Here is a 21,301-nt window from a genome sequence, read left to right as displayed (position 1 = left end):
CACAAAGTTCTATTTTTCCTAGTCTTTTTCCCCTCTGTTGTTCACATTAATTAAACTATTTTAATTGATAATCAAGTTTCTGATTCTATCCTCTGTCATTTCCACTCTACTATTGAGCACTGTTGGTGAGTTTTTATTTCAGTTATTATATTTTTCAGTTTTATAATTTCCATTTTTTAAAACTTACATTTCTTTGCTGATGTTTTCTAATTTTTGTTTGTCCCAAGAAAATTTGTAATCACCTATAAGAACATTTTTTGGTGATGGCTGCTTTGAAATTTTTGTCAGATAATTCCAGTATCTGATTCATCTTAGTATGGGCTGTTAATTGTCTTTTCTCATCCAATTTGTGATTTTCCTGGTTCCTGGTATAACGAGTGAATGTGTTGGTGGGCTTTTCACCTGATCTCTGTTGGTACCTCAGGGCAAGGAAGAGCCTACTTGAGTCACCTTGAGCTATGGGGGTGTAGGGGAGGCAAAACTTTACCCATGTCAGGTTTTTAGCTGGGACTCTTTAACAAAAAGACAGAATAACAAGAGGAAAACAGTTTTTTAACATGTGCAGCACACATTATGCGAGAGAAAACTAAACCAAAAGTAACTTGAAATGGCAGTTTAGAATTCCAGTTTATACAGCATCTTCAACAAAAAACAACAATAATAAAAAATAATAACAATAAATTTATAGAGAAATGACAGGGCAAAGGAAAGCAGTTTAGGCTTCCAAGGGCCACAGACTATGGGAAGGTAAATATATGGGAGGGAACTAATGGAGTAAGGCTTGTTTGGAGATTCCTCTGGTGCCATCTCTGGGCTGAAAAGCATCTGTCTTCAATAAAAGGAGAATTTAAATTTTGCCTTTAGGCAGACAAAGGGAAGCTTTTTCTGTCTTTGTTGTTTCTTAGTTGCCTTCAGCTTGTTAAAAAAACAAAATTCAACTGAGTAAGTTTGAAGCTTTAATTGGCTTTATTAAGCAATTCATGAATTGGGCAGCATCCCATCTAGCAACTAGAAGGGTACAAAATTGAGGGGTTTTATAGGCAGAAGGTGGAGTGAGGAAGCTATTCTCAAGAAAAAGAGAAAATTATTTTTAGGCCAGGACCTCTTCTTTTGGTGGAAGGTGGGGGAGGAATGGCAAGGGTTTTATCATGCAGATGGCCACTTCTTCCTCTCCAAGATGGAGAGGGCCACATGACAGATGACCTCATTTGTGCTGCTAAGAAAATTCCATACTGGTTGATTAAGACTACATTTCTGGGAACTTCCCTGGTGGTCCAGTGGGGTAAGACTCCATGCTCCCAATGCAGGGGGCCCGGGTTTGATCCCTGGTCGGGGAACTAGATCTCACACGCATGCCACAACTCAGAAGTCCACATGTCACAACTAAGAAACCCACATGCCACAACTAAAGATCCCGCATGCTGCAACTAAGACCTGGCCCAGCCAAAATAAATAAATAAAATTTTAAAAAAAGACTACATTTCTGGTGAAGGTCGAAACTTCAATTAGGTCAGGTGTTAAATCTAGGTATGGTATGGGCTTTAGCACAAGTGATGCCATTTGGGCCTGTGAGTTTTCTCTTTAACAAGTTCAAAATAATTTTTAGGTCAATGAGGCATATTTTGGGGTGACATTCTGGTCTCCTTCAGGGGGAAAGACTTGGGAAACATCAGGCCTGGGTTGCCTTCTGCAGGAAGTGGAATTTGGGACATGCCAGGCCTGCTTTGCCCTGTCTCCCCTGAAAGCCTGCCTGCTGCCAGTTAGTTTGGAGTCATGTGCGAGGCGCCCTGTTAGGTTTCTGCTGGGCTGCCCCTTTACTGGTCCTTGGGCTAGAGGGAGTTTTTCTTGGGGCTTCATTTTGGTCTATCCTGGCTCTCCCAACACCCAGGTCAAGATGCATGGGAGACAAAAGTTGAACCAGGGAACTCACTGCATTGTTGTTCCTCAAGTCCTGAGGTCCCTAGCCTTTTTTTTTTTTTTTTCCATTTTTCAGAGTCCTATTATGGTTGTTTATTTTTATGGTTGTATTTAGAGGAGAGGAACAGAGAAATGTGTATAGGGAAACAAAATTTGCCACTGCAAAATGTGTCTCTTTGGCATGAGGATTAATTTAGGCTGGTTATTTTTAAGGCCCCAGGGACTCAGGAAGAAACTTTGACCTTCCCCTTAACTGCCTAAAAGACTATAGATAGAGGACCTGTTCCAGGAAGGGAGCTATCACCATAGACAACTATAGCACGAACCAGGTGTGTAGACAGGAAGAAACCTAGCAAAGTCTGTTAAAATTCCTCTCTGTGTCTCTTTGTCTCTACAAGGCCCAGCAAACATTTGTTTACCAAACATTTACTTTTCTATCTCCCTGTGAACTGCCTTCCTCCCCTTTGAAGTCCCAAACCACCACTCCCAACATCCTCTTTTGTCTTTAGCTGAAGATGGTATTTAAGGTGAGGGATTCAACTATTTTGGTGAGTTACTCAGTTTTTCTTGGCCTATCCCATGTATACGTGTTATTAAACTTTTGTTTGGTTTTCTCTTGTTAATCTGTCTCATGTCAATTTAATTTTTAGACCAGACAGAAGACCCTAGAAGGGTAAAGGGAAAATTTTCCTCACTGACAAATGTATGGAGCCAGAAGTGAGTCTCTGGGAATTATTCCCAATATCCAACGTATAAAATTAGGTGGATGGGGCTTCCCTGGTGGTGCAGTGGTTGAGAGTCCGCCTGCCGATGCAGGGGACACGGGTTCGTGCCCCGATCCGGGAAGATCCCACATGCTGCAGAGCGGCTGGGCCCGTGAGCCATGGCCACTGAGCCTGCGCGTCCGGAGCCTGTGTTCCGCAGCGGAAGAGGCCACAACAGTGAGAGGCCCGCATACCGCAAAAAAAAAAAAAAAAAAAAAAAATTAGGTGGATGATTTAGTTCTCATTAATTCCTAGTCAAAACTATGAATAATTAAAAAAACAATTTTTGATCAATTATGCTAGAGAAAAGATCAAATTATTTTCCTCTTCTCTTTATAAAAAATATTACAAAGATATTATTATATGAAGAGACAATTGAAACAGATACAGCCACGTAGTTTGAGTATCCGCTGCTGTCTGGAAAATCTGGGAATGATAAATAATTTTAATTTTGAATCTGGCAAGTCCGGAATCTTTTATATTTCCTTTCAGTTTTCTTAAAAATGGAACAGTTCCCTTTTAAGCTGCCCCCTTTCTACCTGTATCTGATAGGCAGGCAATAGAAGGTAAGTGGCATTTTCAATATTTTGCCTTGAAATTGAGGCAGGAGGTAGATGGGTCTCCCTCCAGGGTAAGCTACTGGAGATTGTTCCCTGTGGACTGATTCTCCAAGACCAGAATAGCAGGACAATTGAGAGAGGAGGCTGGGCCCTGCCCAGATAGAAGATAAGAGAACACATATTTCTCATTCTTGAAGTCAAGGAGACCATCCCGACTAGAAAGCTCCTTGGAGGTCAAAAAGGGAGGGGGTGCCACCCCATAGTAAGTGATGCCAACTACCCATAGGCCTCTTCGGTGGAATCCATCTTGGCTAAGAGATGTGTGCGCACACATGGGAGGATCCTGAGATATACCAAATACAGACTCGGAACCAGGCAAATCAAAATGATTGGCCAAAGGAAACTGGGAAGAAATGCCCCATAAAAGTGATTCAAACTACCACGAGGGTGCGACTCTCTGCCCATGTGTCTATCCACACATACCGTACTCTTTTCTTCTCCTAATAAACACTTTACTTGCTTCACTACTTTCTGTCTCTATGTGGAAATTCATTTCTACACAGCTGACAGGCCAGGGCCTTGTCACTGGCCACTGGTCCTTGATGGCCTAGTGGCTAGGATTCAGTGCTCTCCCTGCTGCTGCCCGACCTCAGTCTCTGGCCAGGAACTGAAACCCTGCTTCAAGCTCCTCTAAGTGAGTCCACCCAGCATCAAAATCTCCTTAGCTAGATCATAGAGTATATTAGATACATTTTCTGTTTTCCACATTGTTGCAGGCAAGAGTGTGTTCAACTTTCTGCTGCTGCATAACAAGAGTCCCCTTTCCTCCAGCTTTCAGTAACAATTTCCTTACCTTTACTGTAAGCCCTCACTGACAGCTCCCTCCAGGCTCTTTCAGCTCTCTCTATTAGTCTCCTCAGGGTCCTTCTAGCCTCCTCCTGCTGCCGTCTTTAAGCCAATGCCATGTGTTTTAGGTTTTCGTTACAGCAGCCCTTCACTTTTAGGTAAGAAAGTTTGCTCTGTTTATCTATTGCTATGTAACAACTGGGAACTGCAAACTGCAAAAGCAACTCCATGCCTACCTCCTCCCCACCCCACCTCCACCCCCCCACTAAGAGACTTGACCAAGCTCTACCTGGCTTCCAGCAGCCTAAGGCCATGTTCTTGGGACAACCCTGTTCCCCTTAAGTTTCAGCCTGGAAAAGCCCAAGGCTGCCAAAAGAATAGAGTGTTTCTTCCAGCCAAAACCTGATGATAGGCACCAGTCCTCACTTTTCTTAGATCATTTGTTTTAGAAAACTTGTAATTTGCAATTGTAAATCCTTTCTCTGTTCCTTTGGGATGTATATGTCCCTTCTACAATCGAGGAATGTCTTTCTGGAGGCCTTGCTTTGCATTGTAATCATTCAGAAGGATAGGGCCAATTAGCTGACTGGGATGGCCTAATCACATCCCTTAATATTATATCTTTAGCATGGCCCCTTGAGCACACACATGGTTTGGGGGGCTGAGGAATACTGGAGGGCTCGCTGGGTGGGTCTGGCTTGGAGTCTCTCATGAAGTTGCTGGCAGACAGTATCTAGAAATGGAACAGCTCGGGGCTAGAGCAGCTGGGGGCTGGCTGGGCAACTCACTTTCTGTGGTCTCTGGGTCTGGCTGACTGAGCTCTCTGCGTGGGCTGGTCTGGGCCTTGGGGCATTTGGACCACTTATATGCCAGGTGCAGGCTTAAGGGCTGGTATTCCAGTGAGCAGAGGCAGAAGCTACCGTGCCTTTTCTGATCTAGCCTTGAAAGTTAGGCAGCATCTCTTCCACGCATTCCAAATAGAATGTTACAAGTGTTCCAAGTGAGTCACAAATCGGCCCAGAGTAAGGGGGAGGAAAAGCGGAAAAGCAGAACCCATTTCATGATGAGAAGAGAGTCAAGGTAACATTGCAGATAAGTCCGAGGAATGGGACCATTTTGGGGAAACACAATTTGCCACAATTATCTACGTTTAAGCATTCAGATTTAATATGCTATAGTTTTTACATCCATAAATAGAAACATTTTTTGCCCCTTCATTTTCTATTGGAGCTTTAGATTTTCTCACTGATTTATGGGAATTTGCAAAATTGTAGGCACTTGTACAAGGGCTCTAAAGCTGGGAGAAATAGGCCTTATAAACACTGTTAGAAATCTGTGCTTTTGAGATCTTTCTTATCTGATTCATGCTCTGGGTAACTGACTGCCAAACGGAAACCGTGTAACTCTGATTGGGACTTGTACGCATGGGGCCCGGACTCAAACCCGTCAAAACCCAGATTGGGACTTGAATCCATGGGTTTTTTTTTTTGCTGTATGCGGGCCTCTCACTGTTGTGGCCTCTCCCGTTGCGGAGCACAGGCTCCGGATGCGCAGGCTCAGCGGCCATGGCTCATGGGCCCAGCTGCTCCGCGGCATATGGGACCTTCCCGGACCGGGGCATGAACCCATGTCCCCTGCATCAGCAGGCGGACTCTCAACCACTGCGCCACCAGGGAAGCCCGAATCCATGGTCTTTTAATTGAGATCACACACCTGGTCTCAGGATTTAATGAAGCTCAGGTTCTTGATGTCTCATTGCAGAAAGAATTCAGTGAGAGAAAGTGATAGGTAAGAAGTGGATTTATTTAGAGAGAAACACACTCCACAGACAGAGTGTGGGCCATCTCAGAGGCAAGAGGCCCCGAAATATGGGGTGGTTAGTTTTTATGGGCGGTGTAATTTCATAGGCTAATGAGGAGGAGGATTATTCCAATTATTTCGGGGAAGGGGCAGAGATTTCCAGGAATTGGGCCACCCCCCACTTTTTGGCCTTTTATGGTTAGCCTCAGAACTGTCATGGTGCTGGTGGGTGTGTCATTTAGCATTCCACTGGAAGTCGAATATTCCACCATCTTGGACCTAGTTGGTTCTAACCAGTTTTTGTCATGTCCTATGGCTATGTCATTGTTTTAAAGGTTGTGCCCTGCCCCCTTCCCTCCTGTTTCAAAACCACCTTCATTATTAGTTCTGGAATTCAAACCCAGGGACTCCAGCCTCCTGAGATTGTTTTTTTGGTTGCATTTAAAAAATAAAGCAATAAAAATTGGTAGTGAAATATAAAAATTAATAACGTTAATTTTTCTGTCCTTGAAAGTAATTACATGCTCACTGGAGAAAGTTGAAAGAATAGAGATAAGTAAAAAAGGAGAAAATAAAATCAGCTGTGTTGAATTTGAACTTCAAAAAACTAATTAGTCTCAATAATTTCTCAATAACAGTGTTTGTTTTCTTTTTTTCCTCCCTGTTAAGCTATTTAGAGAAATACAATAATTTGCAGTGTTTTTTTTTTCCAAAGACTTTTAGAATCCACACCTTCTCCGACCTTTATTTATTGAGAGAATGTCAATTAAAGAAGATAAAGATATTCACCTCCACACAGATAAAATCCTAAGTCCAAGTCTGAGCAACTTTTGGGGACTCCTAAGCAGATGAGCATACCTGGAAGGGTGTTCTCATGAATCTTAAGAGAAAAGTAGTCTGTGAACCCAGTCCATTTTACAGGGATCAGGATGCTGAGATACTTAAATTTTTTCCTCCTTAGTTGGTTGTGATTTACATATGATGTGATGGACAGGAGCCCTAGACTATCAGGTGCAGCTGCTGGATCCTCAGGTAGGATGGAAGTCTGAACTTTCCCCATCTCCATCTGTCTGCGCCATACCCTGTATTTCCTATATCAGACATTTTTAACTTGGCACCACAGTTAGCTTTCTCCTTCTGCACTTTCTTCATTCTAGACTCAGACTTAAATTATTTGGCAAGCATATTTTTCTCTATTCCTTTTAGTATAGTCTGTTACAGAGCTAAATTTATATTGTACATAATCTCTATATTTTGACTGACAGTTTTCTACTATCATTTTTACACACAACAATCTGTATTTATAAACAGTCTTTGTACAGTATTTCTGACCCAGAGATGCAACCACTGAAGAATATTGGGGGTAGGAAATTTGGCACCTTCAGGGGATGAAGAACTTTTCCCCAAATAGTTTTCTGCTGCACAATACTCCTAACTCCAGCTACAAATATAAACATTGTTAACATTTGGCCCTACATTTTTCCACTCATTTATTTCTCTGCAATTTTCTTCTTACATAATTCAGATTATATTGAATATACTACTTTGTAGCCTACCCTTCTTCATGTTTTATATATACATATACATTTTGACAGTAACTTTCATGGTTCAGTAATAATCCATTATGATATATTGCAATTTATTTCACTAATAAACTGCTATTAGACATTTGGGGTTACCTCCAGTTTTCACTATTATCAAAAATAATGAGATGAACATATTTGAAAAGAAACATTCTTGCACAGCCATGATGATTTCCTCGAATAATATGGAATTTCAGGGCCAAAGAGAAAAATTTAAGTCCTTTGATTTGTATAGCTAAATGGCCCTCCAACTAGGTTATATCATTTGGTCTCCCCCATTGATACCTCCATGTGTCAACGGTGCTGCATATTACAGTTAAAAAATATTTTTGAGTTTGATAGAAAAAAAAAAAACCACTGAAAATAAAATCCAATTCTTGTAAATTTACAAGGTCTTGCATGTTCCATGTCTTGCATGTTCCGAGTCCTGCCTGTCTGCGTTTTTCTCTTCTACTCCATCTTATACCCTTTGCTACCCTGCTCACTGTGCTCCAGCTCCACTGACTCCCTTTCTTTTTTAATTTTTAAATTTTTATTTTTTTATTTTTTATTTTTTTGGCAGCACCACATGGCATGGGGGATCTTAGTTTCCCCACCAAGGATTGAACCCACGCCCTCTGCAGTGGAAGTGTGGAGTCTTAACTGCTGGACCACCAGAGAAGTCCCTCCACTGACTAAAAGAAGTTTCCCAAGGGGCCAACCTCTTTCCTACATCAGGGCGCTCCCACATCTTTGTCCCTTTATTTACATCCCATCTTTGAGATCTCAGTTTCAACATTCCTCTTGGCCTTTTCAATGGGAGGGATGAGGTTGGTATGACTAAGCTAATCGTCTACTATTGCAGGAAATTAATAAATTATAATTAAGATAGAAATTTGGCTCCTCTCTGCTCCACATGGGCTCCATCTTCCAAAAATCTAGTCTGGGCTTCTTCATATGATGGACTCAGGATTCCAAAGAGTTGCAAGAAGGGGCAAGCCCCAATGGACAAGTACTTTTTAAGTCTCTTGCATCACATTCAGAATGGCCTATTGACAAAAACAAATGGCATGGCCAAGCCTAGGTTCAAGGGATGGAGAAATAGACTCTACTTGATGGGAGGGACCTCAAAGTCATTACAAAGAGTGAAAACCAGGATCTGAGGACTTGTGGTTATTCTGTAAAACACTTTGCAAATATTTCCATTTTGCAAACAATCTGCCATGCTATTTTCCTCCTCCTCTTTTCTCTTTTCCCTCCCCCCCCTTCTTTCTTTTGCTTCTGGATATTTGTTTTTAAAATTAAGAGCTAGGAGATTGACATTGTATTTGCCCTAACATAAAATAGTCAGGAGTGGCCTGTTAATACTCTGCTGGTAAGAGTTATGGGGAAAATTTCTTATAAGTTCCTTAAAACAAAGCATCAGAAGCTCTTTAGGAGATTAAAAGGTTATTCATAAACTTAGAGAGTCCCTTCTGTCAACTCAGTCTGTTTAGCGGCTAAAATTAAACCTAGAGTAAGAATGAAGTTTCAGTGCTCACTCTTTGTGAAGATCTCAGATACTCACTTAAATTTTGAGAGTAGGAAAAGTAGCCATTAAGTAACACTGATCGTTAGAAAACATAAAGTTTTCAGTAAATTTGTTCTGAAGTTATCATTTAACATTAGTAGGTTCTAGTAGGTTATGTTTGTGGATAAATTGATTTTTAAGAAGTTTCCATTTTTACTTATTTAGCTATTTCTAAAGTAGCATTTCTCAAAATGTATACAGAACAAAGCTAAATATATGACATTTATGCTGCTTGCAAAAAAGGTCGGTAAGTTTTGGAAAGGCTGTATGGAACACTCCACATTTCAAGATTCACAAATCTTTAATCTTCCATATTAAAGTTCTGAGAAGTCCTGATGTAAATGTACCACTTAACTTTGCTTAACTTAGTGTTTCCTAAGCTTATTTTTAAAATAAATTTATTTATTTGTTTATTTTTGGCTGCATTGGATCTTCGTTGCTGTGCGTGGGTTTTTTTTTTTTTTTCAGTTTCGGCGAGTGGGGGGCTACTCTTCGTTACGGTGCACGGGCTTCTCATTGCGGTGGCTTCTGTTTTTGTGGAGCACAGGCTCTAGGCACGCGGGCTTCAGTATTTGTGGCATGTGGGCTCAGTAGTTGTGGCGCAGGGGCTTAGATGCTCTGCGGCATGTGGGATCTTCCCAGACCAGGGCTCGAACCCATGGCCCCTGCATTGGCAGGCTGATTCTCAACCACTGCACCACCAGGGAAGCCCCTCCTAAACTTATTTGACCATGGAAATCTTTATTTTTCAAGTCACACTCAACAATATTCTTCTGAATACAATTTAGGACTAAATTCTGTAGAAGAATGGCCCTTGGACAAGCAATATACCTCCTACAATTATTAAGAATAGAGACTTAGTAATGTCATTACTTATCTAAAGGTTGAGGGACATCCCCGGTGGTCCAGTGGTAAAGAATCTGCCTTCTGATGCAGGGGACGTGGGTTCGATCCCTGGTTGGGAAACTAAGATCCCACATGCTGAGGGGGCAACTAAGCCCGCATACCACAGCTACTGAGCTTGCATGCCTCAACAAGAGAGCCCACGTGCCGCAAACTACACAGCCTATGTGCCCTGGAGCCCACATTCCAGAATTAGAGAGAAAACCCAAATGCCACAAATAGAGAAAAGCCCATGCGCCGCAACAAACAGCCTGGGTGCCACAGTGAAAAATATCCCACATGTCTCAACAAAGATCCCACATGCAACAAATAATACCCAACGCAGCCAGAAAAATAAAGAAAATAAATAATAAAATAAAATGAATAAATATTAAAAAAAAATAAAGGTTGAGATCTCCAGAAATATTAGTCATCAGAGTTTAGAACAGCTATAAATGAAGAAAAAAAAATCTTAATAACCAGTGCACTGCTTGGCAGGAAGTGCTTACTCAGCAAGGTATATCATATTTTTTCCCAAAGAACAAAATAAGGATGAAAAGGAACAAGGTCTTATTGATTAATTATGGAAAAAATTTAAAAGTGTTCCCTGAATTAAGAGAGATAAACATGTCTGATTCTTGATTTCTTCTAACAATATTTTTTCTCCATGCAGTTGGAAAATAAAAGGATGAGAGATTTAGATGTGAGTGAATTGATATTCTAAAAATATAGCTCCCTAAAGGCAGATATTCTTATGGCTCATGAGGGTGAGATCTTTTCATTTAGAAACCCATCCTGTCATATTTCCAGAAAAGGAATTCTAATCTAGAAAAATGTAACTATACATATCATGTAGTTCATTGTCATATGCTACTTGGTTAATATCAAAATGATTAAATGGTTCTGGTTCACCAGAGTTAAACAGTCTGCAGGATATCAGCAATTTCTACAATATCTTTGGGAATGAAATTGTGAGAGGAAGATGGGATGGTTATGGAACAACTTAATTCCTCCAAAGTGGTTTTGTCCAAGGGAGAAGATGAGGACAGGCCAGGATAGCAGACAATAGGTAGGATGTTGATTAAAAAAAGAAAAAAGAATAATTTATATCCAATTAGGAGAGATTTAAAGATTTATTTTCTAGTGCTGAAGGTAAGAAATTAATTCTTGTTGGCCTTGTCTACTTCTTGTAGTCTTCAGATACTCGTTTCTCAAGTTTTTCCCTTTTGTTTATTCTTATGGCATTTAGATGTGTGACTTCCGTTGCTATATTCTGAGCTATTTATTGTATCAGCAACATTTATTGACATATTCCTCCCCCAGTACATAAATGATGTTCAAATATGTATCAATTTTTTATTTCATTAGTATATTTCATATCCATTCACTTGCAAAGTATGGAACCCATCAGTTTTGGATGATGTGTTGCTCATGGAGGGGCTGAATGGTTCATGATGAACATCCTCCTATAGTAAAGCTACACAATCACTGCAGAAGTCTTATTGTTGTAATAGGAGTTTCCTTTGGCCATTCCTGTGCGTGTGTGTGTTGTTTTGAGTGTGTGCGAAATGGGGTCATAATAACAACAATAAAAGTGTATTGTTTCTCGGAATCCCTCCTTATCCACAGAATACTAAGAACTATTTCAGATTCTCTTCAACTGTTCAGGACCTCTCCAGGAGATGTCTAGTGTGTGATGTGAATGCAGTCTTCCCAGGTGCCTTCTCCTCCAACAGGTCCTCCGAGACACATTCCCTCAGTTCTAATCTGGTATCCTCCCTGTGGTATCTTCCTTCCTTGTTCTGCATGCTGCAGATACTCCCTGTTGCTGCTTCTCAGTTCCGAATTAGACTCTTCTGGCACGTTGTTCAGGTAGAAGTTATGTTCTATACTCCAATATGTTCACAGTATTGAATGGGAGTATGGTTGATTAAAGATGGTCACAATTTCTTTGCTCTTCCTTCATGGAGAGGTAGAGTCTCATTACACTAACCTTGAGTCTGTGCTGGCTCTAAGATTTTCTTGACCAATAAAATGTGGCAGAAGTGACATTCTGGGATTTCTGAGACTAGGTCATAAGAAGCTTTGCATCTTCCAAGTGGACATCTTGGAATGATCGCTTTGAGGTAAGCCAGTTACCACAGAAGTCCATCCTACCTGTAACCATTGTGCTGTGTGATAGCCCAAGCCAGTCATGTGGACAGGCTGCATGAAGAAAGATATTTCCATGCCCCTACTGTTCCCAACATAGCCCAGTCACCAGGATGGCCAGAACCCATCCTGGCCATTCAGTTCTATCAAACATGACAAGGAGAAGAACTGAGGAGCCAGCTGACAGTCAAAACTGGAGTCCCAGACATATGACCCCAACCCAATTCTCCCTGGCCATTTGAGCCACCTGAAGACCCAGGCGTTATGGAGCAGAGGTGAGCTACTCCCACTTGCTCTGTTCAAATTCTTGATCTACAAAATCATGAGCATAATGATTTAAAAAAAAAAAAAAAGATTGTTGCTTTACACCACTAAGTTTTGGAGTGGCTTATTTCTGTCTTAGTCCATTCAGGGTGTCCTCACAAAATACCATAGGATGGGTATGTAACCGAGCAGGACCCTATGGGGCCTTCCCCCATATCCTCTGCTTTAGCTCCTCTCTAAAGTACCTAGATAATAGTATTTGATGCAAATTTCCTGAGTTGTTTTGCAGATATGAAATCTCCCCTTCCCCCCACCAATTGGAAGACGTTAACTACTTGATGACCATGAGCACATAGCGCCAGGCCTCCTGCAGCCTAAGGACTGATAAAGTTAACCCCTGTGACACCACCCTGTTCCCTCATCATCAGCCAGTTAGAGAATTGTCCACGATCTGATCACATAACCTGCGACCCCACCTCCCTCACCTGGCTTTTAAAAATGCTTTGCCGAAACCCTTCTGGGAGCTTGCGGCTTTTTAGGGTATGAGGCACCTTGTCTCCTTGCATGGCCTTGCAATAAACCTTTCTCTGCTCCAAACTCCGACGTTTTAGTTTGTTTGGCCTCACTGTGCATCGTGCACATGAACATGTGTTAACAGGTTAATGGGTGTATTATAAACAATAGAAATTTCTTTCTCACAATTCTGGAAGCTTGGAGGTCCAAGATCATGGAGCTAGCACATTTGGTGTCTGGTGAGAGCCTGCCACCCAGCTCATAGATGGCATCATTTCACTGTAACCTTACATGGCGGAAAGGGGCAAGGGACCTTTTTTTTTTTTTTTTGCGGTACGTGGGCCTCTCATGGCTGCGGCCCCTCCCGTTGTGGAGCACAGGCTCCAGACACGCAGGCCCAGCAGCCACGGCCCACGGGCCCAGCCGCTCCACGGCAGGTGGGATCCTCCCGGACCAGGGCACGAACCCGCGTCCCCTGCGTCGGCAGGCGGACTCCCAACCACTGTGCCACCAGGGAAGCCCAAGGGACCTTTTTAAGGCCTCTTTTATAAAGAAACTAATCCCAGTCACGAGGGCACTATACCTTCATGATTTAAGCATCCCCCAAACGCCCCATTTCCTAATACCATCACCTTGGGGGGTAGGATTTCAACATGTGAATTTTGGGGGGACACAAACATTCAATGTATAGCAGCTACACAGCAAAAGATGACTGGAACAGGGAGAATGTTCTCTTACCTCCACTTATGCTGCCCGATGTTACCCAGGTGAATGAGCAGGCTCTCTGCGCTCTCGTTGCTCTTCAGAGATTTTAGGGGAGACAGCTATCCTCTGACCTTTGGCGTGAATCCCTGGGCTGGGGGCCAAGAGAAATTGGTTAAAGACATGAGCAGCACACATCCTGTTTTTTTTGTTTGTTTTGTTTTTTGCGGTACGCGGGCCTCTCACTGTCGTGGCCTCTCCCGTTGCGGAGCACAGGCTCTGGACGCGCAGGCTCAGCGGCCATGGCTCACGGGCCCAGCTGCTCCGTGGCATGTGGGATCTTCCCGGACCGGGGCATGAACCCGTGTCCCCTGCATTGGCAGGCAGACTCTCAACAACTGTGTCACCAGGGAAGCCTCCGACACACATCCTGTTTTATTCAAAATTGTCCAACTAGAAAATCACCTCAAATATAAGGAGAACCAGAAACAAACTCTAGAGAAAAAAACAAGTCACTTACAAAGAAATGGGAATTAGAATGTCATCAGACTTTTCAACACCAGGGAAAGCTTGAAGATAATAGAAGAATGCCCATAAAATTCTGGGTGAAAATAATTTTCAACTTAGAATCTCCTCCACCTGGGTGGGGGCCTTAGTTCCTACAGAAGAACTCAAAGATATTGTTATGTATATCCACTGAGGAACAACCAGGATCCTGCTTAATCACTGCACTGGTTTCTTGATTGATCCTTCTTTGTTTCGGCATTCCTTACTTCCCTGATTAGCAACTGTTTGAGTCTTCCCTTTGGAATTCTGGGAGGTCTAGGAGGCTGAGGCCTTTATCCTGCAAATAAGAAACACGGAACAGGGAAAGGCTTTTGTACCCTGGAGGGCCCCTTAGAGGAGTCCTGCTCGGTTTCACTATCAGTCAAGTATGAAGGTAGAATAAAAAGTTTCCAAGTGGAAAAATTAGAAAAAAATATGTCTCTGATGTAAATTTTTTCAAGAAAGTACTGAAAGATACTCTATGAAAAGAAAGAAAAAGGATGCAAGAAATGAGAGATTCAATGCAGAAGAGGCAAAGGGAAGCCTTAAGATGTTCGCTGTGCAGCCTCTAGAGAACAACCAGTCTAGATCTAAGTTCAGCTTGGGTTTAAAAAAAAATGTGTCTTGGTGGGGCAGGGGGCAGTAGTAACCACACTAAAATATGTGCTTAAGTTATTTTACAGAACTATGGAAATTGTAGAAAGAATTAGTCAGACATTCAAAGAAAATTAGCAAATTAACTCCAGATAAAAGAAAAAATTACATAAGAAAGAAAACGTAGTCTTCTACCTTGTACCCTCTGACTCACCAGGGGAACAACATTTACACTGTCACAGTCATAAGAGGGAAAAAATAAAAATGGGGATAAAAATGATAAAGAGTGGAGGTGGGAGAGGAAAGCAAAAATTGGAAGTGAGTTAAATCTTAGTCTATTATTATATGGAGTCATGGGGATTGTTTAAAATAGATGACTCAAGAGGCTATATGTAATTTTTTTAGAAATAGGGACATAAGTACCAGAAGAAACAATCAGTTCAGTTGAAAGCGGTTTGTTCCATGGAGGGGGATGAGGGGAGAAAGGCAGAGGAGCAAGGAAATGCCGGGTCATGTATAAGCGTTTTAGTAATATATGAATTTTTAAACTACTCACATGTAATACTTTTATAAATGTAAAAAAATATTTGGCCTGGGCCCATGTGTATAGATATTAAAAATAATATTGGAGTTTCTTAGGAATGAAAATATATACTTTTTTTCTCATTCTAAAAGTAGTATGTTTGTTGTTTAACAAAATGAAAAATACAGAAATGCCCAATGAAGAAAATAATCATCATCATACAGAGATGATCACTATTAATCTTTCCATGTATTCTTTTATTTTTACTGTATATGTAAATATCTTTATTTAGTTAGTTATATTTTTATTACCAATTTATTGAACAGTGTGAATCTGGTAGAGTCAAAATCCTGCCCATGCTATGCTGAATCATTTTTTCCCATCCCTTAATAATACCATGAAAGACCCTATAATTTTCTGTTCAATTTCAGTTATTAAATGAATTCTAGTGCAAGTAGAAACTTCCATTTTATTTTTCATTTAAAACGCTATTTTCTTCAGCCTGGCTTTGATTTGAGAATTTGGAGAACAAGGGGAGAGTGATCCTCTCTTTTACTCTTTCTCCTCTCCTGTTTTAGTTCTTTCTTCTCCATCACTGGGGCCAGGAAGAAGACTTAGAGAAAAGGGGGAAGGTCTGTGTATCTAACTGGGTGTGTGATCCTGTGTCTTCTCTCTTGATTTCCTGTATCTTGGTCAGCAGCTGATGGGTGGCAGGTACCAGAACTCTCCTGTGCTGGCTCTCCTGTGACAAAGATACAAGTCCAACATGTTGTATATATTGGTATTTGGAAAGGAAACATTTATATTACCTTTAAAAAATTGCATATCCAGTGGAATCTAAATATCTTAGCAATTTTGATACCGAGCAGGGCCCTGTGGGGCTCCTGGGCACAAAGCCTTTCTGTGTCCCCCATTTCTTTGATTACAGGAAATAGCCTTCATTCAGCCTCCATGACCTTCCCTGAGTTCCAGTGAGCAGATTCAAGCAGTTGTTAATTAGGGAAGGGAGGGATGTGAGACAAACAAGAAATGGTCAGGAGAAATAGTCAAGAGAAACAATAGTGTAGCCTTGGGGCAAGGTCCTGGTTCCCCATCAACAGATACACACAACAATATCTTTGAGCTGTTTTGCAGAGACTGAAATGCCCTCTAGGTGGGAGAAGTTAATGATTAATGATGGTATGCTGCCCACAAGCCCGTAGACCCTAGACCAGTTGGAACCTGAAAGTTGATGATGCTGACTCTCACTTACCTCACCACCAACCAATCAGAAGAATGTCCATGAGCTGATCACGCCCTCTTTGAACCATTACTATTAAACTTCTCACTACCCTCTCCATCGGGGGACACACAGTTTTGAGGGCAATAGCCCGCTGTGGCCCCCTTTGCCTGGTAAAGCAATAAAGCTATTTTCTACTTCACCAAAAACTGTGTCTCTGAGATTTAATTTGGTGTCAGGGTATAGAGGCCAGATTCAGCTTCAATCTGATGCACAATATCATTCATTTAAAAAATACAGAACCAAATGACTTTTTAGCAGTCAGATATTTTAAACCATTTCTTTTTTCTCCATGGACTCATTGTCATCCTAGGTAAGAATAGAAAGAATATACATAGAATTTATACTAATGTAATATATATTACACTTAAATGCTTTTATTGATCACCCTATAATACATATGTATATCTATATACATATGCACAGCCATCCCTCGGTATCAGAAGGGGATTGGTACCAGGACCCGACCACCCCCATAGCTACCAAAATCTGAGGATGCTCAAGTCCCTTATATAAAATGGTGTAGTATTTGCATATAACGTACACACATATTTCCATATATTTTAAATCATCTCTAGATTACTTATAATACCGAATACAATGTAAATGCTATGTAAATATTTGTTGGAGTGATATATTCAAGTTTTGCTTTTGGAAACTTTCTGGAATTTTTTTTTTCTCAATATTTTCGATCCGTGGTTCATTGAATCCATGGATGCAGAACCTGCAGTACAAAGGGCTGACTGTATATACATATGTATAAATACTTTTTTTTTTTTTTCTTTTTGCTGTATGCGGGCCTCTCACTGTTGTGGCCTCTCCCGTTGCGGAGCACAGGCTCCGGATGCGCAGGCCCAGCGGCCATGGCTCACGGGCCCAGCCGCTCCGCGGCATATGGGATCCTCCCAGACCGGGGCACGAACCCGTATCCCCTGCATCGGCAGGCGGACTCTCAACCACTGCGCCACCAGGGAGGCCCCATAAATACTTTTTTAAAATTCTGATGATTTGGCTTTTAATATGAAAAAATTCTTCTTGATTGGGTTATCATTACAACTATAAATTCACAATTAATCAGAGCAACATAAATATTTTACATTTTGATGAATAATTATCAAATATAAAAAGTAAAAAATTAATGGGAAGGAATCTCTTAATAAGATGGATGGTGCTCCTTCCCCAATTACTTCATTAATCTGTGTCTAAATTGCTACTTATTGCTAGAATGAGACAGGACTCAGCATCTATCTTATTCCTATGTTTCATCTTTATAGAAATAAGCATTGAGAAAATGTGATTACATGGATATGTAGACGAAAATGGAAGGAGTTGTTTTACAGTGATGCCAATCAATTCTTTGGATGCTTTCTGAGTTATTTTTGAAAAAGTCATATAGTTCTCTTTGTTGAATATTTTTCTGATGGGTAATCAGCTGGCAACTCAGTTAAGTCTTCCAGTTTTGTTAAGCAAATAACTGGAAATCATCTGACTTGCAAAAAGATTTATCTACTTATTAAAACATTCATTCACTTAGTTATTAGTAAGCATATCAAAAAAGTCTTACTAAGAGTTATCAGTGAATATTAACTAACCATCTGTTACTAAGTGTGCCTGGCTTTGTGGAGCTAAAAGGAAGGGAAACTAGGGTTAAAATAAGCCTAGGGTTAAAATAATAGTAAAAAAATGTGCATTTTAGGATCTTAATACATTTAGGCCAAACTAAATAATTTTTATTTGTCTAAAATGGTTTAGTTCTACAAAATGATATGACTGATAGACACTTCAAAATTATACTACTATCTATAATAAACACTCATATGTCCATCACAGATTTAATAATTGTCCATTTTTGCCATATTTGCCTAGTTTTTTGAAATATTTTATATTAAAAGAGAGACATCAAATCATTTCACAGCTGTGTTATTAGGTATCTCTAAAAAATGGATATTTTGCTACTTAACCACAATAACATTGTCACACCTAAAAATTAATAATAATTTTTATATAATTTAAAACCTAGTCCATAGTTAAATTTCCTTGGTAATCTAAATAATGTCATTTATTATTTTGAAAACCAGGACAAATCAGGGTCCACATATTTCGGTTGGTTATGTCTCTTAAATTTCTTCTAATCTAGAACAGACCCTCTCCACCACTATACCCTGCCTTTTTTTTTTCCTTCATGATATTTATTTGTTGAATAGATCCAAACTATTGTCCTGTAGAGTACCCCATCTTTTCGATTCATTTGATTGCTTCCTCATGATGTCATTTAAATTGTTGTTACTCTGACCTCCATTTAGATCTGGAAGCAGTAAAGACTTGATTAGTTTCGGGTGAAATATATTTGGTGTGAATAGTTCATAAGAAATGCTGTGCCCTTCATACTGCATCATATCAAGAGGCCCATAATGTTAGGCGGTCACACTATAAAGTGCCAATGTTAATCATGGATTAAGGTAATGACTACTCAGTCCCTCATTGTGAGTTGTTTTTCCATGAAACCAGCAAGTAATTGGTGGCATAACACTTTGGAACTATGAGATTATCCTTTCATTCTATTGAACATCATTGATGATTCCTCCATGAGTTAATTGTTTCATTTTCTGGGCCTCTTTGTTTATTCTGAAAAATATAATCCTAATAAAAACAGAAGAAAAATGCTTACCATGTTTCCTTTAATTACTAATCTACTAATTTTCAGAATAAGGAAATGATGCAATAGCTATCTCCAATGGTGACAAATAAGGTTTTAATGTGTTTTTAGTTTAGTTTTGTTTTTAAATTTGTATTTTGGTTTTCTTCCTTTTGAGTATGTTGATCAATTCAGTAGATTTTCACACATTCAATACATTTAAGTCAAGTAGAATCAGGCAAAAATTGTCCCAGTTTTGACCAGAAGTAGCCCTATTAATCTGGTTTTTATAACCTTTTGACATCATCTGTCCTTGAAGGCTTCTTTGCTTTTTAGATCAACAGGACATCTTTGGCATCCGTTAGTAACACTCCCTAGAATCAGTCATTTCCCTAAGGAATACTGGTTCCCTTTAATGGGGACTTGTATACCAAAATTAGGGCCCTAGGGATGCTCAATGCTACAAGGGTGTTATTGCTTCTTTGCCTTTTCATTGGACCAAATCAGGAAAAATATCTTTAAAAATCATAAATGTATAAGAATGCCAATTAAAATGAACAAATGAATGTATCTCTTACCTCTTAAACTGAAAATCTTCGTTCCAAATAAAATTAACATTAAAATTTTTTTTTTTAATTTTTTTGCGGTACGCGGGCCTCTCACTGTTGTGGCCTCTCCCGTTGCGGAGCACAGGCTCCGGACGCGCAGGTTCAGTGGCCATGGCTCACGGGCCTAGCCGCTCTGCGGCATGTGGGATCTTCCCGGACCAGGGCACGAACCCATGGCCCCTGCATTGGCAGGCTGATTCTCAACCACTGCACTACCAGGGAAGCCCAAAATTAACATTTGTTTTATCTTGTACATAAAACTGTTTCAGAATAATAATACAACTACTGGCAATAAAACTACCAAGTAAAATTTAAATTTTCTTTGCAATCCTTTTTATCTTCCCACTCTGAATATACATTCAAAGCACTGAGTTTTAAGATATGTTAAAATAATTATTTTCTCTTCAGAGTTATATCAGCAATTTGATTGTGAATTAGAATAATTTATTTTAATTTGTTCTTGGTTTTATGAATTGCTTTTTTCTTCCTGGTTTAATTTGCTTTAAAATTTTTTTTTCTTTCCAAACTGCACAGCTTGTGGGACTTTTGTTCCCCAACTAGGGACTGAACCTGGGCCCTTGGCAGTGAAAGCACGGAGCCCTAACCAGTGGACCGCCAGGGAATTCCCTGATTTTGGATTTTTAAAGCATTCCAAATGTCAAAAGAATACAAAAAAGACTCAGTCAAAGAAGTCTTCTTTCCTTATGTATTAGCTATCTTTTGCTGCATAATTAAGCACCCAAAACTTAAGACAGCAGCAATTTATTATTTCTTGCCATTTTGTGAGTTTCTTTAACAGTTTATTGTACTTGGTTTGGCTTTGGGTCACTTGTATGGTAGCATTAAACTAGCATCTGGGTTGGGCTGGAACACTTAAAAAGTCCTCTCTTACATATCTGGGGCCTTGGAAAAAAATGTAAGCTTGAGCACTTCAAATTTTTCTCCAAGTAGTGCCTTTCTCCCTAAGACAACGTCTCACCTCACAAGTTTTCTTGCATGGCTCTCTCTTTAGGACAGTCTGGACTTCTTTATAACATGGCAAATGAATTCCAGGAAAGCAGAATCTTGCCAAGTCTCTTATGGGCTGGACCTGGAACTGGTACAGTGTCACTTCTGTCACATTCCATTAATCAAAGCAGGTCAAAGGCCATCCAGATTTAAAGATAGGAGAAATAGACTCCACCTCTTGCTGGGAGGAGCAGCCTATATTCACAGGGAAAAGAGGAATTGTCAGTGACCATATTTAGAGACCACTGACCACACCATTGCTATCTTCTCCACCTTCTCCCTCCACCATAGATAGACATTTTTAAGATCAATTTCTGATTTATCCTTACTATGCTTATTTTCACAAATATTAGCAAATATATTTGTATATCCTGATTTCCTCTCCTTTTAAAATAAAAAAGTCAAATGATACAGCACTATTGCGGACCTTCCTTTTTTCACTTAATATATCCTAGAGCTTTTTATTCTCCATTGTATATAGTGATCTTTTTCATGAAGGTAGTTTATAGAAATTCAGAACAGAGCATCCTAGATTGTACTTAGAGAACATTATATCCTATCCCCACACTTAAATATG

Source organism: Mesoplodon mirus (assembly GCF_964341445.2).
Source record: "Mesoplodon mirus genome assembly, chromosome: 9".
Taxonomy (NCBI): Eukaryota; Metazoa; Chordata; class Mammalia; order Artiodactyla; family Ziphiidae; genus Mesoplodon; species Mesoplodon mirus.
This window is presented reverse-complemented; position numbering follows the sequence as displayed.